The sequence below is a fragment of the Macaca thibetana genome, chromosome 4 (assembly GCF_024542745.1).
Source record: "Macaca thibetana thibetana isolate TM-01 chromosome 4, ASM2454274v1, whole genome shotgun sequence".
Taxonomy (NCBI): Eukaryota; Metazoa; Chordata; class Mammalia; order Primates; family Cercopithecidae; genus Macaca; species Macaca thibetana.
The window spans coordinates 542,661-567,095 of NC_065581.1; the positions used below are offsets into that span (position 1 = coordinate 542,661).

General features: G+C 45.8%; 1 protein-coding gene and 1 long non-coding RNA gene across 24 annotated transcripts in view; one reads left to right on the forward strand and one right to left on the reverse strand.

Annotated features, from left to right (window-relative positions):
- The window catches only part of EXOC2 (exocyst complex component 2), a 204,869-nt gene extending 196,522 nt beyond the window's left edge, over positions 1 to 8,347 (reverse strand). For 3 of the 7 annotated variants that reach the window (XM_050788813.1, XM_050788812.1, XM_050788815.1), the window contains exons 1-2: positions 8,199 to 8,287; positions 4,560 to 4,633 (exon numbers count right to left, since the gene is read on the reverse strand). The gene's annotated coding sequence lies outside the window, so the exon portion shown is untranslated. Of the gene's footprint in view, positions 1 to 4,559; positions 4,634 to 6,901; positions 7,031 to 8,198 lie in introns of those variants that run through there. The other 4 variants (XM_050788809.1, XM_050788817.1, XM_050788807.1 and 1 more) reach the window with 4 other exon arrangements.
- LOC126953316 (uncharacterized) overlaps positions 7,305 to 24,435 on the forward strand; it is a 74,908-nt gene continuing 57,777 nt past the window's right edge. For 13 of the 17 annotated variants that reach the window (XR_007725210.1, XR_007725212.1, XR_007725213.1 and 10 more), the window contains exon 1: positions 8,360 to 8,486. This is a non-coding gene — a long non-coding RNA (uncharacterized LOC126953316). Of the gene's footprint in view, positions 7,368 to 8,359; positions 8,487 to 10,014; positions 16,389 to 16,547; positions 24,084 to 24,435 lie in introns of those variants that run through there. The other 4 variants (XR_007725226.1, XR_007725216.1, XR_007725221.1 and 1 more) reach the window with 4 other exon arrangements.

Below are 24,435 nucleotides of genomic sequence, written 5' to 3' on the forward strand. Positions count from 1 at the left end.
GCAAAAGAGAAAATTACTATTACAAAAGCATTTCACTAAAATCAAGACAAGAGGCCACATTTTCTTATAATTTATACTGTACACTTAAGTAAATACATTTTCCTTATAGATGTACTATATTAATTTTAAACCATCTGCCTCTTTTCCTTTAATGAAGCACACAGAGATGGATTTGAAGTGTTTTCTGCAATAGAAGTCAAAAAATGTTAATTCTGTAATGTTCCCATATTTAATATCTCAAATTAAAACTGTGGCACAATTTTAATTTTCCAAAATATTTACTACTAGAACAAAAGACAGCAAGTTGTTATTTTTCACAGAACTTCAGACTAAAAATACATAGAAAAAAAGCAGTAATAATATAAAGAAAAAAAATCAGAAAATGAAACCACAACTGAAAGTAGTTTTAGAATCATAAAAGCAGTACTTTTTACTATTTTAGTAAAGAACAGTTTCGCTAATTTCAATAGCAGACAAGAAATCTGAACAAAATGAGTGATCACGGTCTCACCTTGTCATGCTCCCAGATGCTCTTCTCAGCTAGAGAAGGCCAGGAACCGGAAAAATACAGAAGTTCTGACTCACTGAAGACCAGGATAACCTTTACTCAACAGGCCACGGAAGGCCTCATGATGTTAAAACACTATTTCCCTAACAGAGCAGACTATAGAAAGGTGATTTTCCCCACAATCATTAAAAAAAAAAACAAAACCCTCCCAAACGTCCACCCTTCCCCACATATGACTCCACCTGGCAGCACTGGCATCACCAGGGAACAAACCGAGCAGAATCTCAGTAGCTTTACTGTCCGGAACCATCCTGGGCCCAGAGGACCCCAGAAGAATCCTGTTGCAGAGTTGCCTAGTGAGTTTCAACAGTAAAATTAGACTCAGCCAGACTCTCAGGGCACCCTAAAATATAATCAAAGTAGAGAACTCACCAAATCGTTCTAGAATCAGGCTCAACCTACCCCTAAGACAGACTCGTCCCCGCTGGGCTGGACCCAAAGGGATGGCCCAGAGATACTGAGAAAAGGGTTTGGGAAAATGGTGATTTTCTTCCCCAGTTCTCTATAAACACAGACTCCACTCTTCCTGAGTGAGATCAAGAGCAAGTTACATCAGCACTGCCACAAATTCTACCATATAACAGCACACCCTGGGACAAGTCTCAGAGACAGGGTCATGAACTCTGCAATCCAGTTTTCCAAATTAATCATCTTGTTCCTCCTGCTCCATCCCCAAATCATGGTTAACAAAAATACAACCGTGCACAGATCTGAAAGAACCCACGGGGTCCACACTGTACAGAGTTAGGGCCTGAGAAGAGGCAGAAGACTTGCTGGGCCTCAGAAGGGCCATCTGCAGAAGAGAAGGACTAAGCAGGTAAGAGGTCATGTGTCCTGCTTTCCTGGACCTCTTTTTCTGAGGTGGAGTCTTGCTCTGTCGCCAGGCTGAAGTGCAGAGGGGCTCACTGCAACCTCTGACTCCTTGGTTCAAGCGATTCTCCTGCCTCAGCCTCCCACGTAGCTGGGATTACAGGCATGCGCCACCATGCCCGGCTGATTTTTTTGTACTTTTAGTAGAGACGGGGTTTCATCATGTTGGCCAGGATGGTCTCAAACTCCCGACCTCGAGATCCACCCTCCTCGGCCTCCCAAAGAGCTGGGATTACAGGTATGGGCCACCGCGCCCAGCCTCCTGGACCTCTTTTTATACTTTTTTCCCTTCTCTACCTCTGCAAACAAAAATAAATGAACTACTATCTACGGTTTCAAATGAAAGCGTATTTGATTTTATTTTAATTCTTTTGGGAAAATAATCCAACAATTTAAACCATATAACTGATAAATGACACTTGCTTTGTATTTATTTATTTTGGGAATGGGAATCAAGACCTTCCCTCCCACTACAATGTTTGGAGATAACGGATTAAGGGGACGAGAATGTGCTTGAGATGACCAGGAAGCAATAGTGGAAGCCAGACAAGCACACAGCGACCGCCTGACCACTGCGCTCTCAGAGCCCCCGTATAAAAGACACGCTACATAAATACTGGATTACTCGGCTATTCTCATAAAACAAGCACTGGATTCTGTCTTAATTGGAAGAGTTACTCAGAGGTCTCCTTTATTCCCCAGGAACCACAAAGCCCTCTGCCTTCGCATGCCAAGTCTCCTCCTAGAGGACAAGGGCTGTCACCATGTTGCACAGGGAAAGGCTGCAGGTCTAAAGGTGGCTGGACTTCCAACCGATGCCACCGGACACTGATGGCATGTCAGAACTGCACCAGGTCAGTGCAAATTCATCCCTCTCCCCCCGCCCCCAACAAATACATGAAGACAGAAACTTCAAAGAAGATACACTGCTTAACAGGAAAACAAAAGAGTTTCACACGAGAGCATAGCATTATTTATTCACAAATCTATTGCCAGTAGTACCCAATGTCCTACTAGTCTATTAGATCTACATGGCTAGATAAAAACATTAATTCTTAGCATTTTAGGAAGTATAGTTTTTCAGAAAAAATCATGTCAGGGTTTTGTTTTCCCAGAAAGACAGACTGCCTGAACAAGATTGAAGAAATCATTATCAAATAATATTCTGTTTTGTTGTCGTTGAGACAGGGTCTCACTCAGTCACCCAGGCTGCTGGAGTGCAGTGGTGCAATCATGGCTCACTGCAGCCTCAGGTGATCCAGGCTCAAGTGACCCTTCCACCTCAGCCTCCTGAGTAACTGGGACCACAGACGTGTGCCACCACACTCGGCTAAATTTTTTGTAATTTTTGTAGAAAACGGGTCTCACTATGTTGCCCAGGCTGGTCTCAAACTCCTGGGCTCAAGCTATCCTTCCACCTCGGCCTCTCAAAGTGCTGGGATTACAGGCATTGAGCTACTGAACTTACCCTCAAATAACATTTATTTCTATCTTTACCTAGTCCATCAAGAAGATTTGTGATGCAATGACTAGCCACCCAGATCCTCAAAAGATGACAGTGTTGGACTCCTATACCCCAGAAAAACAGATCCACTAGGGCTGTGAAGAGGAAACATCCTTGGATTTATTCAGTCAAATAAATGTCTACTATACACTTGCTATGTCCCAGGCACTACCCTGAGGAAATGACAGGAACAAGATTTTGTGACCAGGAGCTCAAGAATGACTTTGGCCTTCAGTAGAGTGATCGTAGCTGAAACCAGACAGCACTGGGATGGGTGAGAACTTCGCTACAAACAACTAGTTTAAGAAATGTGGCCGGAAAGGGAAAAACAGAGGAATTTTAAAAGGGCAATGTGAAATCAAGGGAGGATTCTACTTTTTCTGTTTTGCTTTATTGTTGTCTGTCTCTAAGCATGTTTAAAGGCCAACAGAAGGAAGCCTTCAGTAAGACATGCACACCTGAGTGAAGTCCTCACAAAGGCAGGGGTAGATGGGATCCACAGTCCGGGTGGAGGATTGGTCTTAGCATAAATACAGCCTCTTCCACTGTGACTAGGGGAAGAAGAACAGTTTTTGGCAGAAGCCCCTGGGATTCTCCATTTACGTCTCTTTTATTTATGATGTAGGTGGCAAGACCACTTGCTAAGAGTGTGTGTAAATGATGTGAAAGGATGAAAGGTTTGAAAAGCGTGAAAATGCTGGAAGTACATTCTGCAGAGGTCAGAAGCAGGTGCTGACGAGGAAAACTCTGGAAGATTCCGTGATGGCCCCGCTGAGCTGGTGACCATGGATTTACAGGGGCACAGATCTGGACACTGATTTCCCCAGCTGGCCCCCGCAACTCGGGTCAAGCATTACAGGAGGCAGAGAGTTGAGACGGCCCAAGGCTGAGAACCCACCGGGCGGATGCTACAGAAGAACGACGACACAACCGAGCGCACTGGCATGACAGTGACTGAAGACCACAGAAGCTCCTGATAGGTGTAGTGGGGGTGAGTGAGACTGAGAAAGCGGAGAGACCAGAAGCAAACGGTGGGAGGCCTGCACTTTGGATTTCAGAAATGGACCAGCTCCAACTCTGAGACATTTTGGTGTTACCCTCCCAGCCCCCAGCACTACTTCTCTGGCAATAGTCGGACCCTCCTCCAGACAGCTCTACTTTCTCCTTCTGTCCTTTCCAGCTCCTGTTAGCCTCCTGTTGTTCCTCAACACTCCTTGTATAGTCCCTAATCCCCTCTGCGCCTTTCTTCATTTGACCTATCTGGCATGACTTCTGATTCCTGCTGAGACATACATCACATCACTCACATAGGGTTTTCATTAAAATTAAACCAAAGCCAAACATGGCCTTTTGTCTCATTTTGTCTTTTGCTAAAATTATAATACAATGAAAGTTAAATCATATACCCTCCAAAATCACAAATCTTTAAAACAAAAAAAGGCCTTTAAAAATTCATCCATGCTTACAAATGAAACTAAGGGGCAGCCTTGTGGAAAGAGGCACTGTTAGCAAGCAGCAAAGGGAAAAACGGCCTTTGACACTGCACTTGTCTCTGAGCGCTTAAGATGTGCCGGGCACTAGTCTCAAAGCTCTCTGGATCCAGCCTGAGCAGCTCACCTTCTCATAAACTGAAATCCAGTCTTCCCCAGTCCTGTGTCCAGTGCTCCTTCCATTACTGGCACCAAGATTTACTGTGGAAAATGTCACATAGAAAAACTGATAAACCCAAAAACAAAAATAAAGCAAACTGGATGCTGTATTTTTAATCTGAAATGCTACCAAGGGAATTAAGGTAATGGATGTTCAGGAAGCTTTTGAGCTGGCCTAATATAATTTTCCAGGAAAAAAAAAAAAAAAAAAACAGAAACACTGTCTAACAAATCAGTTCCAAACTCTTCTGCCTGTCAGTCAAGGCATAATAGGCACCCATAATCCAAAATGCACTCACTTACCAGCCTCTGGGCCTTTGCTCCTGGCGTGCAGCCCAGGTGGTCACACACCTTCCTTCATCAGGCCCTTATCATCAAAGCTTCCCAATTACTCTAGCCCCAAAGGATCCTTCCCACCTCTCAGCTTCTGCTGGACTTACACTCAATATTAAAGAGTTTAGTTCTTAGCTATTCTTTAATTGAGAGGGCAAAAATATCCCTTATGAATCCAGGCTAATATTATTTGATTTTTAATATATGTGTCAGGCATACAGTAAGAGTGGAAGATACAAAAATAATTAAAACAAATCCCGATCCAGAATGAGCTTAGTCTTTTACTAAGGCAGGAGTAAAAGACTAAGGCTGAGGCAGGAGAATGGCGTGAACCCAGGAGGTGGAGCTTGCAGTGAGTGGAGATCACACCACTGCACTTCAGCCTGGGTAACAGAGTGAGACTCCATCTCAAAAAAAAAAAAAAAAATTCATAATAATTTCCCTACAATTACTTTTAAGTTTGTGTATTCATATCAATAATAATTTTAAACTAATATAAACATACTCTAAAGCACATGATTAGAAGTCAACACTACCACCATGTGATTTCAGCAGGCAGTCCAGAGTGTTCAAGAACATATTCCCCAGGATCTGAGAACAATTAACATCCTAGTACACTGCTTAGCAGGGTGGTCAATGAATGTTATTTCCCAGTTTCAAAATCCTCTCAACAGTGACCTAAAATTCATCCATTCGATAAACACTTAAACACTTAAGGCAGACGCTGGACTAGGAACCCCGGCTAGATTCAGATGGGTAAACTGGAGAATGAGTGGAAAAGTAACTGAGAGAGCACCTCTGTAACTAGCATTTCCTGTACAGCCTAATCTAGCTGCTGCTTGACACTAGAAATTACTAAAAGTTCTTTGCTAGAAGACTATCCATGCGAAATTGTTTCATTACCAACTTCATTTCCCATGATTCTTACATAATGGCCTCCCAAGAACTTAGCAAGTTAGTAATAATCTTTTAGAAAAGTAATACAGTTGACCCTTAAGCAACATAGGTTTGAATGAGGCAGGTCCACTTATACACGGATTTTTTCAACAAAAGTTGCACTGAGTGTGCCTGCATCTCCCACTTCCCCTTCACTTCCTCCATCTCTTCCATCTCTGCCACTCCTGAGACAATCCCTCCTCTTCTTCCTCCTCCACAATCTATTCATGAAGACTATGGGGATAATAACCTTCATGATGCTCCACTTCCATTTCTCTTCCTTGTGATTTTCTTAACATTGTCCTCTCTCTAGTTTACTTTATTATAAGAATACAGTATATAATACATATGCAAAATACATCTAAGTCAACTGTTTATGTATCAGTAAGGCTTCTGGTCAACAGTAGGCTATTAGTAGTTCAGTCCTGGGAAAGTCAAAAGTTACATGGAAATTTTTGACAGCGTGGGCACCCCAACCCCAGGGTTGTTCATGGGTCAACTGTAGTTCAAAATGCCATTCAGTACAGGAAATTAAATATTTGACAAGAAAAAAAAGATCACTTTCTAAAACTTCCAAGAGCTGTTCCAAGTCACACTGGGGGAACTCTGCTTCTCTGCTTAACTTCATTAAGTTTCTACTTAGGCAAACAAGTGAGCATGAAAGTACTAAGCACACATCACCCTCTTTCTATTACTACTCTGAGCATCACCAACTTTTAGCACAAAAAAAATCATCTATGGGAAGATTCTGGCTTTCAGTTGATTTGTCATTAAAGGAGTCAGTTACACAAAGAATGGGCCAGTACATACTAACATTCATAAAACATTATTATGCATTAGAAGACAGATCCAATAAGCTCAGAACTAACCTTTCAATATCGCATAGTGCACACAAATGATTTAATTAAAGTGTGGCTAACTTAGAAAAAAATATTTTTAAGTGTTCCTTGTAAGTTTACTTGCTGATTCATACAGGCATCAAACTTAAAATTTCCCAGACTTACTAGTATGTTGACCTTTGGCAGATTAAAAATGACTTACTCCCATTCAATGGCGAGTTCTTTCAAGAACTATTTCTTGGAATTACTAAAATGTTTGTTTAACAATCTTGGGATACAGGGTTAGGCATCACCAGGCGTCCAGGCTGCCGGTGTGCGGACCCGGGGCCGTCGCGCGAGGCCTCAGTGGCGGCCACCACCGGACCGAGGCCCTTCGCCCAAGCACTCGCAGCCGCCGCTCCCCATCTGTAAAATGGGCTCACACGGCAGCGTCCGCCCGCGCGGGGACCAAGTCCGTGCACGCAACGCCGGCAACAGCGGCGGGCCCCTCTCCAGAGCCCAGGACGGCCGGAGCGGGACGCTCTCCCAGGCAGACACAGGCCAAACCGCCCCGCCTTCACTTGCCGGAGACATTCTCCAATCTCACCGGGCGGCGACTGCGCACGGGCGAGGGGCGGGGCCCAGAGTCCGGAGTCAGCGCTCGGCGCCCACGCCCCGCACCGGCGCAGGTGGGGACCGCGGGGGTGGGGACCGCGGGGGTGGGGACCGCGGGGGTGGGCACTGCGGGGCTGGGGACCGCGGGGGTGGGGACCAAGGGGGTGGGCACTGCGGGGCTGGGCACCGCGGGGGTGGGGACCAAGGGGGTGGGCACTGCGGGGCTGGGGACCGCGGAGCTGGGCACTGCGGGGGTGGGGACTGCGGCGGTGAGCACTGTGGGGCTGGGCACTGCGGGGTGGGGACCGCGGGGCTGGGCAATGCGGGGCTGGGCACTGCGGGGGTGGGCACTGCGGGGCTGGGGACCGCGGGGGTGGGCACTGCGGGGCTGGGGACCGCGGGGGGTGGGCACTGCGGGGGTGGGCACTGCGGGGGTGGGCACTGCGGGGGTGGGGACCAAGGGGGTGGGCACTGCGGGGCTGGGCACCGCGGGGGTGGGGACCAAGGGGGTGGGCACTGCGGGGCTGGGGACCGCGGAGCTGGGCACTGCGGGGGTGGGGACTGCGGCGGTGAGCACTGTGGGGCTGGGCACTGCGGGGTGGGGACCGCGGGGCTGGGAAATGCGGGGCTGGGCACTGCGGGGGTGGGAAATGCGGGGCTGGGAAATGCGGGGATGGGCACTGCGGGGTGGACGCGGAGCCCAGCAGGCGGCTGGCGGCGGGGATGGCGGCGGCGGGCTGGGAACCGCGGGGGGTCGCGGGACCCGCAGGTGACCGATGGCGCGGGTGGGCGCGGCTGTCCCTTCACAACTGAGGCCTGGACGGACGCCGCCGGCGGCCACCTTCGCGCAGCTGACGTCCGTGTCCCGCTGGCCTTCGGCCAGGCCCTCCACCTCCCACACGTACCTCCAGCCGCCTGCCGCCGCCCACGGCCGGCCCGGACCCGGCCCGATAGGTCTCGCCGAAGACGCCGCGGCCGCCCGCTGCCGGCTCCTCACTTCCGCCCGCCGCGAGCGCCGAGCGCGTCGATCCGCCGGGCAGTCGAGCGCCGAGTCTTCGATGGGCGGCGCCCGCAGGGGAGGCTGGGAGGAGGGGAGCAGGCCGGCGCGGGAGCGGGAGGTCAGCAGGGGCCGTGGGCGGTGGACGCCGGCGTGTCTTGGGTTCCGAGGGACCCAGCTGTCGGAATGGACACGCGTAGGAGGTTTTGCTGGCGTCTTTGCGGCGGCGGGAAGTGGGGAGCGGTGAGGGAGGAGAAGGGTACAAGCTCAGGGGGCGGGCCGGTGCGCCATCCGTCCGCGTGCCCTCGGGTCATCTCAGAGACTGAGGGATGATAGTGCGTTTGTGGGACCACAGTTCACCACGATGGGCCTGCACCGGGTCGGAGGACCGCTCCGGGACAGGGGGATGCACCAGGTCCAGAGAACGCATGGGATCACAGGGCTGCACCGGGTCAGGGGGCTGCACCGAGACCGGAGGAAGCATCAGGTCAGGAGGAGGCCCTGGAGTGTGCATCCCCGGGGGGCCACACTGGGTAAGGATGCACCAGGTCAGGAGGTAGCACTGAGTCAGAAGGATGCACTGGAGTCAGGGGACTGTACCAGGTCAGGAGGAGGCCCTGGAGTGTGCATCCCCGGGGGGCCACACTGGGTAAGGATGCACCAGGTCAGGAGGCAGCACTGAGTCAGAAGGATGCACTGGAGTCAGGGGACTGTACCAGGTCAGGAGGAGGCCCTGGAGTGTGCATCCCCGGGGGGCCACACTGGGTAAGGATGCACCAGGTCAGGAGGCAGCACTGAGTCAGAAGGATGCACTGGAGTCAGGGGACTGTACCAGGTCAGGAGGAGGCCCTGGAGTGTGCATCCCCGGGGGGCCACACTGGGTAAGGATGCACCAGGTCAGGAGGCAGCACTGAGTCAGAAGGATGCACTGGAGTCAAGGGACTGTACCAGGTCAAGGGGCTGCAACAGGTCAGGACGAGGCACTGGGGTCAGGGGGCAACACTGAGTCAGGGGCAGCCCTGGGTCAGGAGGATGCATGGGGTCAGGGGGCTGCAGGGGTTTAAGGGCTGCACTAGGTCAGGGCGCCGCACCAGGTCAGGGGATGCGCAGGATCGGGGTGATGCTCGGGGTCGGGGGATGCTCTGGGTCGGGGGGAAGGTCGGGGTCGGGGGGATGCTCGGGGTCGAGGGGTTCTCAGGGTCGGGGGGCTCTCGATGTCAGGGGGATGCTCGGGGTCAGGGGGATGCTCGGGGTCCGGGGGAAGGTCGGGGTCGGGGGGAAGGTCGGGGTCAGGGGGATGCTCGGGGTCGGGGGCTCTCCATGTCGGAGGGATGCTCGGGGTCGGGGGGATGCTCAGGGTCGGGGGGATGCTCGGGGTCGAGGGGTTCTCGGGGTCGGGGGGTTCTCGAGGTTGCGGGGATGCTCGGGGTCAGGGGATGCTCCAGGTCGGGGGGATGCTCGGGGTCAGGGGACTGTGGTCAGGGAGGAAGGACAACCAGGAAAGTGGGGGTAGTGGATTCTGGAAGCTAAATAGTTTCAGGAAGGAGAAATTGTTAGACAATGTTCAGAAGCACTGTGAGGCCAAGACTCCAGAGAAAGCTGAGTTTGGCATATGCCAGTCATTGACATCCTTGACAAAAGCAGTTTCAAAGGAGTGTGGGGAACCTACATCTCTTCAGAGTGGACTGTGAAAAGAATATTAAGTGAAGTGGAAAAAAGTAAGTTTTGACAACCTAGGTTGGCAGATTTAGCAATAAAAATACAAATACCCAGTAGAGTTGAATTTCAGATAAACAACAAGTAATTTTTAGTATAGATATATCACTAAAGTAATGTTGCATGGGATATACTTCTACTAAAACATTGTTTTAGTATTTGTTAGTGTAAGTACGGCCCAAATATTGCACGTGACATAGGTATACTACTTATTCATTATTTATCTGAAATTCACATTTAACTGGATGTTCTGTATTTTCATCTGGCTACTTTGACAACCACTCTGAGGAGTTTTGTGATAAAGGAAACAGAGATACCGGGTGGTTGCTAGAGGGGCATGGCATCGAGGAAAAGGTCTGTTTTAAGATGGGAGCTGTTAACGAAACGGGTAAAGAGGGAGCAACTGCAGAGCAAAGTCTTTGAGAAAGGTAAGAGAGGGTACGGCCTATTGCACGAGGATCAGACGTTTTTCTTAGAAAGGAGCCAACAGAGTTGAGCTGTGTAGTAGGAGAGTGAGCAGAATGTGAAGCTACAGTTGTGGTGGGTTGGTAGACATGGTGAGGAGAAAGTGAGAAAATAACTCTTCTTGTTGCTTCTGTTTTATTAGCAAAGGAACCAACAAGATCATCTGTGAGGAGGGAATGGGGGCAAGGGAGAACTGAGAAGGGGTGAGACTGTTGTCTTAGACATTGTAAGGCAAATTACTGAACATATGTAGTCAGATTGCCAGGGAGGGCAGAATGCCCACTTGGGATGTGTGGTCTTAAGTCTCAAATGGAACCAGTCAGCCTGCTTGTGTGTGTGTTGGCTGCTCTAGTGCAGGCAGGGAGTTAGTAGAAAATTAATTGTAGCTGAGATTAGAGTTTGACACAGAAGAAGGAGCTGGGAGCAGAGGAGTTTGGGGTCTATGCAGAGAAATGACATTAGACAGGATCATGGGGTTTGAGCTGGTATGACAGAGTATTTAGATGGATTTTTCTGGTTATCCTGGAATTGGCCACTTGCACTGGGAAAGAAGGCAGATAACTAAGGTGACCACATGTTCCACTTTGCCTGGGATGACTCTGATTTGTGTCTGTTATGATGGCTTAATTATTGAGTGCCCTTTTTACTGTCAAAAGCGTTCCTTTTAGACACTATATGGTCACCCTAAAGTCTCCCCGCACTATAAAGAAAGCCCCCAGGCCGGGCACGGTGGCTCATGCCTGTAATCCCAGCACTCTGGGAGGCTAAGGTAGGTGGACCACGAGGTCTGGAGGTTGAGACCATCCTGGCTAACATGGTGAAACCCTGTCTCTACTAAAAATACAAAAAATTAGCCAGGTGTGGTGGCGCTTGCCTGTAGTCCCAGCTACTTGGGAGGCTGAGGCAGGAGAATTGCTTGAACCCTGGAGGCAGAGGTTGAAGTGAGCCAAGATCACGCCACTGTGCTCCAGCCTAGGCTACAGAGCGAGACGCTGTCTCAAAAAAAAAAAAAACAGAAAGACAGGGAAAGGGAGGGGAGGGGAAGGAAGGAGAAGGCAGGAAGGGAGGAAAGAAAGAAAAGAAAGACAGTCCCCAAGCAATTGGGTAAGACACCTCTTGGAGCTTATGAGGAATTCACTCGGCTGTTCTAATGTGGGTTAATACTTGCTGGCCCTAGGCACCCATGAGCCTGTGCTTGCTGCTGTCAGAGTGGAGCTGAGCATCAGTGTGGAGTTCTTGGCAGAGTTGGGTTGCCCTCAGGACTGTATGTGACCAAGAGTATGTGCCTGCTTTTGGTGCAGAAATTCCCTAAGGTAGGAGACTTGCTGGAGAAACATAACAGCTGGATGGAGAGGAGGGTGGCCGGGAAGCAGCTGCGCAACCATGCTGTGGATATTGCAGCCTCTCAGCTCAAGAACTCACACGTGCTCCTCACACAGACTTAGTCTTTGGCCCATCCATGTGTCTTACACGAATGCCCGCCCGGCAGAGAGCATCCACAGCAAGGCATGGAGCAAACGGGATGATTCAGCTAGGGCGGGCCAGGCAGTCTCTGCACAGCGGGCCTGTGAAAATGGAATGGCCATTCACAGGGTCGGAGGCTACAGGGACCCACTGAACAAGGCAAATCTAGACAGTGCCTCTGCCCTCTCCCGCCGTGAGGCCAATGGGCAGCCCATGGTGTGGTGGCTGCTGTCCCTCAAGAAGACCGAGCAGCCAGTTGGTGGCAAGTTGATTTCTAGATGCATATTTTGGGTTTGGGTTTGTCTTCCTTGCTGGTAGAGCCTTGGCAGGCATGACTACCCAGTTTCTTACAGAATATCTTGCCTTATCATCACAGGATTTCCCATAAGACCACCTTGGACCAAGCACCCTGTAAGAGCGAAAGAGGCAGACAAAGGGGATGTGACCACAAGTTCCACTGGTTCCACCATAGATCGCACACCCCGAACTGCCACCCTGATAGGACATCAGCATGGCCCCACAAAGGCACAGCGAACGCTGCAGTGGGGTTGGAAGCTGTGCTGTGGGATGCCGTTTATATTCAGAACCTGATATCCGTGTATGGTGCTGCATCCCCAGTAGCTGGAGTCCTGGCCCCTGGGATGTGCAGAAGATGCTCTCCTGGGTGACACAAGGTTCACTAAATCTAAAAGCCTCTCCTTATTTGGGATCCTCATGGATCCCAGGCAACAAAATTTGGTCCTGATTATGAGTAGGACACGGGAGGGAGGATTATTTCTGGAATGCAGGGGACTCACTGGACATCTTTTCCTTGCCTGGTGATGCCAGTAGACGGGCAATGCAGCAACCCTGGCCTGACGAGGAATGATAACCAAAGGCCAGACCTCACGGGGAAGAAGGTCTGGGTCACTTCGTCGAGGAAGCAGCCTGGGCCACAGAAGTGCTGGCTGCAGGTGAAGAGAACCGAGCCGGGTGATTAAGGAAGATGATGACAATCACTATAGCCTGAGAACTAACTGCAGCAGTGGGCAGTATAGCCCGACCTGCTGACCCTCCTGAGGTGGGTTTTCTCCCCCAGTAAAGTATGACTGGACACCATGATGAGGAATCAGGGCCAGGACACAGATCTGTAGCAGTGGATCTGCCTTGCAAGGCAGGACAACAGAGGCCATCAGTGCCCATCCAGATTCCCCCAACTGAAGGCCTGCTTTCTGGGAACACCTGCATCTCTGTTTGTGCTTGAGGAATTTCTTTCTGGAGCACGGCAAGCCGGAAGCCCTGGAGAGTTAATTCAGAGGAAGGCCTCGGCCAATGGCAGGCAAACAGTTGGTGGGCAAATGCCCTGTTGTGGCTGCCCCTGGCGGGGGTAGCTTGGCTGGTTGCACAAGCTCCATTGCATGGCAGAGTCCCAGGGAGGCTGCCTCAGTCTCCCTCGGGGAAGTGCCCCGCAGCACACCTTTATTGGCCTCCCCACTCCCCTCCTGCTCTTTCCTGCTGTCACCTCCCAAGTGAAATGCTAGCCCTGGGTCAGCTTCTGGGGGAATCCAGTCAAGGCTGTTATTCTCACAGTCTAAAAACAACCTATACGTTTTACAATTCAAATATATATATATATATATATATATATTTGTTATTAGAGACAGGGTCTCACTCTGTCACCCAGGCTAGGTTGCAATTGTGAGATCCTAGCTCACTGTAGCCTGGAACTCCTGGGCTTAAGAGATCCTCTTCCTCAGCCTCCAGGGTAACTAGGACTACAGATGTGTGCCACCATGCCTGGTTATTTTTGTTGCTGTCTTTGTAGAAACGGGATCTCGCTGTGCTGCCCAGGCTAGTCCCTAACTCCTGTGCTCAAGCAGTCCTCCCATGGCATGAGCCACCACACCCAGCCTCAAATATCTATGTGCTGAATTGCATGCTTTTTAGGGAAATGCATCCTGGAACACAAAAGTGATGTGGAATCTAGCATGACTCCATTGTTCTCTCCTTTGTATCAGAGGATGTGTTGAAGTGCGGCCCCCGTACACAATCACTTGACTGTCCCCAGCATCATCAATTATAAAGAGCGAGGGGGAAACTAGGAAATGTGAATCCGAGGCTTGGCAGCAGCATTTGAAAACAAATAAAGTGAGAAATCCCTGGCAGCGGCGCACCCGCTTCGCAGTGAAACCAAACCCTGTCGGTCGCAGTGACGCCGTTTCCCAGGTCAGGTGATCCTGCCATTAAGCCAGGATGTATGGGCCTTGAGAACACACAGATTTTTCCTGGTTTAGAAAAATAACAAATAACACTGTATTCCAGAAACAAAAGCACTCAGAAGAGGAAAGAGACTCTTTTGTTAATGTAAAGAGTACTGGTGTTGTTTTCTTTCTTTTTTCTTACATTTCTCGTCCTAATTCCAAAACCAGCTAGCAAACATTAGTGCAGTATATGCAGAAGTTGGCAGCAAATAAAATCATTAAACCTAAAATTGCAGTGGTAGCTGTTGGAGCAATTGAATATCATTGCATAGCATTGTGTTTTCAATTCTGTCTCGGGTTTTGTTTGACCTGGAGAGAAAGAATAACTTTGAAGCATGAAATCCCTTTGGAAACAGTCTTTAGAAGTACTAGGAGAGACACAATTCCCTGTTCTTAGATTTTTTTTTTTTTTTTTCTGTTAAATCAACACCTTTTGTGTTCTGTACTGTATGGCACATCAGCGTGTGGTAAACCATAATTAGTACAGAACCTAACCCTCAAAACTACTATAATTTGCTGTATCTTAGAGATCCTTTTTACCAAAGACTAATGATTATTTGGCCTTCTGTTATTCACAGGCTCTCAACTCCATGCTTGCAGATTCCTGCCTTATTCACTGTTGCAGATACCACAGAGCTTCCTAGCCCAGTTATTCAGTACATCAGGCTGACCATGCAGGAACAGCACTCGCCACAACCTGCAAATACAGTATTATCTGTTTGTTTTCTAAAAGTGTTTCTCTCCCCTCACTAGAATATAAATGAGGAGGGATGCTGTAATGCTCATCCATGCCTTACACATAATAGATGCTCAATAAATACGAGTTGCCTCAAAAACAAAAATAAAATAAGAATACAGTACATTAAGATAGTAGCAGAGTTGGAGGAGATGCCTGTTTCCAGTTGTGTAGTTCAAAATATGCTGAGTGGCCACTTAAAGACACAAAATTATCAGCAAAATTTAGTATGTACACATCTTGACAATAAACGAATGATGGAGATGTTTCACCACATACCACCCAGCATTGCCACGCTTTGCTGGAGCCGTTTGTGTTTTAGGATCACAGGACAATTTGAAATTCTGCAGGACTGCAACAGTTTCAACTCTGTTTTAGCAGTTCCTGGATTGGACCTATTGGTTAAGGAAGCCCCTTACATCCTTTTGTTTTATCCTTCATCTTACTATGGTCGTGCTCCTAGCAAATGCCTTTAAGTGGACTTAACCATCTTCTTTTATGTTGGCTTCAGAGCTTTTTATATTCATAGCTCTGTATATCAAAAGTCCTCAAAATAGTCAAATGTCTCCAATCAGTTTTACAGCAAAACAGAGCTCTGTGGTTTTCTATTTACTTGCTATTTGCATATTTTAATAAGAAAATTGTAAATAAAGCTGGTTCTACAGCAGGGATATGGTGTTACAGTAGTGTTACTCCAGCCGTATGGCCCTGCTGCCATCCAGCACAATAATGCAGATGTGTTTTGCACCTGTGTTTATATCTGGGCGTCTCTGGCAGTGGGTTGTGTCTGTAGGTGGTCCAGAAGGAAAGGAGAAATTGAGGAGAGGCACATGCTGCCAGAGATATGAGAGGCCGGGACCTGGAGAGAGGGAACAACTCGGTCCGAATGTGAAAATGTCTCCGCTTAGCAAGGACTGGGGTTCTCTCCCGGCCCTGCCAGCCCTGCCCTGAGCTGCAGAGGGCAGGAATAACCTAATTATGTGATTTTCTGTGAATAAGACTTTAGATCTCTTTATGTTCTAAACGAAGGATTTCTAACGGACCGCATGATAGCATTTTAACTTAAATTGCTAGCTGGGAGTGGGTGGTTGATTTTTTGGGGGGAGTGGTTTGTTTGGTCTTGTCTTTTGGAATTCTCCGTTTGAAGGTCTTTATTCAGTGGGAACAAGGCCAATCTGCATTTTGTCAGTGATGCCAGCAGTCATAGAAAAGACATGGGAAAAGCACCATCTTCCCGATTTCACCCACTGATGGGTGGTGTGCCGTGTAGACTGCGTGTTAGGGCAGCCGCTGGCTTGCCCCTCTGCGCCTCCGCTGTCCAGGCACAGCACCCCACCCGGAGCAGAAGCACCAGCTACAGCCGCACATCGGAGGGAGGCGCGGTGCCGGCCTCTGGCCTTTGCTGCAGGATCTGAGCTCATTGATGAAGGCTTCCCACTGCCCAGGAGCGTCAGGGTTGCCTGGCATATGAAACGAGGTACAAAGCCTGTCATTACACCTCATTTCTTTTCATCTAACATGACACGAATTTTATCTGAGTTTTTCATTGCTCAGCGAGTACCTTGGTTTCACACAAACCCAATAAAATATTTTTCACTCCTTAACAGCAGGTTTCTCACCCTCCGTGTTTGACGTTACCTGAGCTGCGTTCTCCTCGCAGGCAGGCGCTATAATTTCTGAAGGTGATGGCATGCACTGGCGTGCAGGACGTCAGCTCCAAGTGCCCACCAGTTGTGTCCTGGCCACTCCGCAGTGGAGGTCTCCGGATATCTGTCCTGCCCCCTGCAGCTAGTTGCCTCCTGTGAGCTCCTCTTTGTACTCTCTGTGGTACTGAAGGACGAGGCCTACATGCAGGATGAAGATAATTTCAGGACATACTTTAGCCAACAGTCTGAACCTTTGTTCTTCCTGACTGAGCCCTTGTAACAGAGATGAGAACATAGAATATAGCCAGTTAATTTGAGTATAAATTTACGTTTTCACACCTGGTAAAGAAAATAATAAAAATATTTAGCAGTGAGAAACTAAAAATGAAGAAACAAAGACATCCACAGCCCTTGAAAAATCAAGAGTTGACTATAGGACTGTTGGTTTAAAAAAAAAATTACATCAAAAATTTCAAACCTTACGTTCTGGATCCTGTCTGATATTGACCCTGATTGTTTCACCTCTTGAGAATTCCAGTTATCTCATTTGCAAAGTAAGATGGTTGGATAGGAGAAACTCAAAAGTTCCTGTAAGCTCAAAAATCCCATCACTGCACTTTTCTTTTTCTTTCTTTCTTTTTTGTTTTTGTTTTTGTTTTTGTTTGTGAGAGAGTCTGGCTCTTGTCGCCCAGGCTGGAGTGCAATGGCGCGATCTCGGCTCACTGCAAGTTCCGCCTCCCGGGTTCAAACTATTCTCCCGCCTCAGCCTCCCGAGTAGCTGGGACTACAGGCGCCGCCACCACGCCCGGCTAGTTTTTTGTATTTTTAGTAGAGATGGGTTTCACCATGTTAGCCAGGAGGGTCTCGATCTCCTGACCTCGTGATCTGCCCACTTCGGCCTCCCAGAGTGCTGGGATTACAGGCGGGAGCCACCGCGCCCAGCTGCACTTTTCAATAAACAACGATTCTGCCGCAAGTCTTGGCTGAACCGTGTGGCCTTCTCTTCTGGCGACTCCATCTAGCCATCTGTGTGAACAGGACATGTGGGTGGCGGTGGTGGCGCTTTTCCAAATAACTCTGTATGCCAGCAGTGGTCGTGGATCACACTAATTGTTCTGCTATTCAATTAAAGAGATTTTTTTTCTTCCAGATGCTTCATTCTTTAAATGTGTTAGCTATAGGGCAATCCATTTTAAACTGGGAACTTGGTTGCTTTCTCTGATCTTAAAGCAGATTGCTGGTACTTGTCTGTTTCTATCACTTTTTGCTCCTCTGTCCTCTCCACTTCCACACCTCTTGGCTCCGAGAACTGATAACGTTGCTTTTTAGTCTCTGGCTGGGTTATGGACATAGAAAGCCAAACCACAATAGGTTAGATGTGAAGCGTAGTGATAAAGAGGAAAACAATATGATGGTAAATATGTGGGTTGCATTTTCAATTTTGCATTTTTATTGCATTCCTATTTTTCCATTAAGTAATTCTCCCTGAGCTTGGCCACATTTTTTCTGACTCCGGATATGTGTGTTTGTTGATTTGCAGTATTGTTATGCTTTATGTATATGTTTGACAGGATGCATATTCATTCCACTAACATTCATTAGCACTCAAATGAATGCACAGACTTGAATGATAGATTTAAGCACACGTGTCTGCTTTCCTTCTGATAAACAATAGCTTTTCAGGACTGTCGACTAGTGAGGATTCTCAACAGAGCTTTATTTGAGAACAAATGGAGAATCTCTCTTCAGTTACATAATTAGAATTAAATCCTAGAAAGGCACCTCAGTGGCTGGTAAACCTTTCTGCAGACTTCGTTTTGTGAAAGAAAATGCTAGTAACCGCTGGTTGTTCCTGCCCATTGGTTTGTTTTGGATATGTTCAAATATAATTGTTTCTGCTGTTCAGTGGCCTCCTGTTTGCAAGCATGTATTTGTTAAAACACATTGAGAAGGAAATTTTCAGTTTTTAGGAAAATCAGTTTTGAACTAGAATTCATAGACCATGCTTTCCGTGGTGACAATGCTGGATTGCTTCACAGCACTGGTCCTCTCGCTGCCGAGGGGAACGATGACTAGGCACTGTGTGACGAGGCACGATGCTGATTAGTATCCAGAAAAAAAGTCCTCAACGCCATGTAGCTTTCTAACCTCTTGCTTTACATAAATATGCTGGTAACTACTGACTCTTAAGTTTTGGCAGTGATTTTGCTAGTAAACATATTTTCAGGCCAGAAACTCTACAATGTAAAGTAAGATATTGCTCCCACTCCCCAGCCAAGAAAAAAAAAAAAAAAAGGGAATGAAATGCGTGGCTATATCAGCCCTTGCCCCTCAAATGGGTTTTGGCATACTTTAAGAGAAATAAAATATAAATTAATTCTCAAAGAATTTAGGATGCTCTTCCAGAAAGAGACGAGTCAGCTTCCCACATCAAACAGAGGGGAGTCTTTCTCATATTTGGTCCATCTTCTGTATTTACAGAATTTTTGCATTACTTTCTTTTCTTGGTTTACAACAATTCAATAATTCTTTTCTTTAAAGCTGTCTAAGAAATGTGTGTTTCACTGATCCTAGAGGCGGTGCAATTCTGGACAGCACTTACAACGAAGGTTTATGTTCACACAAATTGTCTGGCTACTAATTCAGAGAGGTCTTCTGTGTACGGACATTGGAGTAATTTAAGCTCAACTGTTTTTCAAGTCAACAAATATTGACATTTGCCTGTTACACTCCAGGCATTGTTCTTTTTTCTTCACATTCTTTCTTGCTTTCTACAAGTTAGGCTAATCCACTATTAAAGTAGAGACACGATAACACGAATTATTATTGCAATATTAATTTTCGAAAAACAAAATAAGGAAAGCATATTTTGAATGGCGGGAGGTGTGGACAATCAGTGGAAAATCCAGGTTTGTCTTTTTATTTTTTGTGCCAGGTCTTGTTCGCTCAGTGTTTACAGTTGGGGCCGATACAAGTCAGTTACCTGAGAAAATCTGTTGGAGAAAATAGCTACTGAAACTCTGAAGAATCTGTCTTTCCTGCTTATTTTTCAAGCTTACTCTAACATATTTAAATCAGCAAATTTCTAGTGAAACTGAAAAAAGGTCTGTCCCGTTGGTCAGGCTTACGTAAACACAGTTATGTAAGCAGTACTCGAGGGCAGAAATTGTCCCAGGCACAAGCTATTGTCACAACTAAGCTTTTTACACGGCAAGGATGAATAAACTCACGACTTTAGTTGTGCCCCGTAGTCTGTTAATCTTTCCATCTTTTAATGCAAACTTATTCATACTGGAAAAATATATATTATAATTCACATTATATGTGTACATTCACATACACATTATTGAGACTTCTATTGGAAATACGTAGAAATACTATGTAGGCATTTGTAATCTTCAGGTGATAAGTATACAATTAAATACACATCATGATGACTATTTTTGTAAAACGATTATAGCTAATTATTCAAAAGTGCTTGAAATCTGTATGTACCTCCTGATTAGGAATCTAATAACTACATATTAAAATTTAAAATTATTAGAAATGTTACGTTTCACAACGTTTAATGAACCTAAATAATTTGGAATACTAACCTTATAAAACATAATTATAGAATGCAGGTAGTTTTTAATGGAATCAAGGCTTTCTAGTTTATTCAATGAAATTTCATGTTTTCTTAGCTTACAAACTAATAGGAGTATCAATTTAATTTTTACAAACCTAAGCTCCTTTACATTTTAAAGTAGAAATTAGAGTATTTCCCATTGTAGAAGCTTTTTGTGATGTGAAAACAGCATTTAGTGAAGTACTTCCACGAAGTCTTAGCAATCTGCTTATTTCAATGTCAAATAACTGAATATAAAAACATTTAGCAGTTTTGATCAGTGAACTTATGCTGACATCCTTTTGGCGTATCTATAATATATTATTAATACATTGCTAATAATATTTATAATTTAAAATAGTTTCCAATTGCTGAGCAGCACTTAGAGATGAAAGCCTTCTTTCATGTATAGAAATTATGGGAGTCCCAGATGTGAAAATTGCCGTGTATTTTTGGTTACGGACACACCCCGAGTTCTCCTCAGGCCGTGGTAAGCATACGGCACAGAGATCCTAATGGCCAGTCCAGGAGTGCCCGTGTCCGCAAGCACTGAGTGGATGATGGCCCCCAGAACATTCCACAAGGCTGAAGCGAGCACTTCAGTCTGCACATGAGGGTGGCGACAGACATCAATTAGGAAACTGATGTCAATTACAAAATTCCTTTTGCATGAAAAATTCATCTTCAGTTTATAAGGGTTGATTATTCCTCCTGTGCCTTTTTATTTCCTGAAAGTCACACTTGAATATTAAGAAGAAAGAATTTTACAAAACCAAAAATGGCTGACAGCAGGCAAGTGAGAACTATTAGTTAACTGATCAAAAAAAAAAAAAAAGAGTGGAAGTGGACAAGAGAAGAAAACTGGCAATAAACTGATTATAAGTTCCTCTGTCCCTTCTTCCTTTCTTCCTTCTAGCCCACCATTATATTATTTTTTAACAGAACAAATTTTCCTGGGAAAACTGGAAGTTTTTTATTCTGAAGCAGTAACAAGTAACTTCCGTGACTTTGCCATTTTAGCTTTCACTCTTGGTGAAGCTCAAGGCAGTGGCAGATGAAGGCAGGCCTCCTGCAACTACAAGTCACTTTTCCCTGCTCAGAGGGCCTCCCACCTCAGCTATGGGCAAGGCCCACCTGGCAGGTAGCCCAAGGGAGGGCTGTGGGTCACTGCCCACCACTGTCTTCTAGCACATCCATACCATACATGTACACATGTACATATGCACACCCCACCCCCTGCATACACACCTACATTCACAGGCATGGATACGCACATGCACGTATGCAAGCTCACATGTGCACATGCACACAGCACCCCCCACAAACACACACCTACACTCAGGTACACACAGATACAGACATGCACACCCATGCCTGCACATACACATGCAAACACTCCTACATCCACATGCCCACGCTCACAGGCACATACGCACAGATGCGTACACATACCCACATACATGCACACATCCACGTCCACGTCCACACCCACACACACTATTAAGAAAAAATCAAAAACTTAAACTGAATTTGGAGGTAGCAGCTACCAATAAGAGTTGCAGTGAGCTAACTGGGGACAGGTCCCACCGGAAATCATAACGGTGGGTGTCAGGAACTAGGGGGAGGAGGCTGCAGGGGCTCCAGGCCTTTAGGATGTTTAGATTCCATTGGTCTTAGCCTTGTTTTAACCTACCTTGCATCACTCTGTCTCATCAATCATAATTTAAATATTTGTTTTCTCTACATCTCTTTGATCTTTTCTGTAAATTGAGGTCTTCGACAGAATTTTATGTAAAAAGAATGCTGACAGCGGCATTCGAATTTTTAAAAAAATTCTCTCTGATTAACACATTTCTCTTTTGTGGCTGAACCACTCATCATAGGAGGATTGTTCACTAGTCCTTTGCTTTCAACAGGCCTTAAGATCATCTGTGGATTGTGTAACTGGAGAATTGTGTTTGGGAGGGTTTGGGCTTCCTGGCCACGAGGCATCTTCTCTCCCATCTTGCAGTACGTTGACCGTCTCTGCGTTGGTCGATCCACAGGCCTGGTGGTCTGAGAGGTGCCTTGCTCTCTTATAGGACCTCTTTCTGCGTCTGTTGCTAGAAAGTGTTCAGAAGAACCAATGTATTTTCCCAAGAAAAAGAAATCAGAAACCTGGTGTATTGTGCCTGATGCTTTAGATAGACTAATCCAAATCAGGTGAGTTGTCTGTTGTTTACAGTTGAATGTCAAACAGAGAAAGCTGATACATAGATCCAATAACTCTGTTATCCCACATTGTACATAGACTCCAACGTTCTAAGTCGTTAAGTTTCAAGGGAAAGCAAAGATGGGAGGGTAGTTCATACTTACGCTTTCCTGTTTTGTTTTGTTTTTTTGTGTGTGTACCATTCAGCAACCTTGTCCCTCCTTGGTGTGCTCTGCAGGTGGTGGCCCCACCCTCTGTCATATAAATCCTCCCGCCTAGACTTCGCATTTTTGTGAGGCATGGTTTTGAAATTTCAGAAATTAATTTCTTTTGGGCAATGCCTAGATTCAGCAGTGAATGAGTCTGTGCACAGATTGTGAAACGTGCTCTGGCCTCGTTCATCTCTGTTGAAAGGAAATGGCAGCCCCTTGCCATACCAGGAAAGGGTAAGTCACAAAAAGTGATTTTGCTCTTGTTTATTCTGTGACGTACATTCCTTTGAAAACATTTTAGTTTTTCAACCCCAGAAGGAAAACCATCAGCCTTGCTAAAATTTATTGTTAAGCCTAGCAAAGTGGAAATGATAGTGGAAAATATTAAAGAGGTATAATTTTTACTTTTTGAGACTTTGTACAAATAGTAAAACATGCCTTTCCCCGTATCTGTTCAGACTTATCTACAAAAGCCCAAGCAGCCAAAGGGACTGTAACAACCCAGGTGTCATTTATTTTCTTAAGATGTAATTTAATGTAACAGGACAGAAACATCCAGAGGTTCACGACCGGGAAAAAAATAATACGGCCACGAATAGTGTGATTTGCATTTAACTTTTCATTTTAGAAAGGCTAAATGAAAAGAAAAAATGCTAAATATATTTTAATCTACCAAGGGAATGAATGCTTTCTAGCTTGTTTTCTAAACTGCTCACAAGAGTGGAATTGCTGCAGGAGCCCCCCTCTGTACTGGATTAAATATTCTCCAGGGCCATCCAAGGTTAAGTCTCTTCTTTATTTAAACTGCAACACATTTCCTATTTTTCATCCTCGGTTCTATTACTGTGTGTATATTTTTAATAAACAAACTTATTTTCCTTTATCTTTTTCTTATTTAGTTTAATATATTTTTAAACAAGTGAGCTTCAGAGAATCATTGTGAATCTCAATTGCATATGTAAAAATACTTTCATCGTCTATGAAGAGCTATAAAAACATAAAGTATTGCCATTATATGTGCAGCATATCTCATAATTCTGCATTTCAAATGCATGAACAGTATCATGTGAAAAACCCTAATTATCTTATTTAGCTCACACGGGTACATTCAAAATAAGTGCTTCAGCTTGGCAATATTGACAAAGTCCAAGCAGATTTTTTCCCCTCTTTGACACCTTTAATTTTTGGGCAAAATATGCATGGAAAAAATTCTATTTATGAATTACAGTAAGGCCTTAATAAGTTATTTCAGCCAAGAAGTCAGATACCTTTACATGTTTTGTTAAATGTAAAGATAGAATTTGATTGTTTGACAATTTAGTGCTATCACCAATTTATAAAAAGTAACTAAAAATAGCAAGTTTATACCATTAATTTTTTGATTAATATGTACAGATGAAGTTTCTTTTCTTTCTTAAATTGGTTGCCCACATGTGTTTTTCCAGGTTTTACTTTCAGCTCACAGACACGGCCACCTTTTGCTCCACAGAAAGTTCTTATCATTTTCCATTTCCAGGTAAATTGATGTACAATTACCAAGCTCATCAATTACGCCAATAACAGAAATGCGTATCAACCAAGAGAAAGTAGCTCTGGAGATTAAGAAAATGACCTAGGTTCAGTCTCATTGTAAAGATAGAAAAATGGAAATGTCTTTGTCTTTCATGGACACACTTTCAGGGTATTGAATTAAAGTAATCGTCTTTGATAATCAAGTCTACTAAACGTGTACGTATTTTCAACCATTCTAAATCTTTTAAAAAATATATATCGTGCAAAATGCATCGGATGTTAACAATTTATTCTCTCTGTATTAGTTTAGAAATTAAAGATGCATACGTCCAAGATGAAATCAAAAGTCAGTTTTA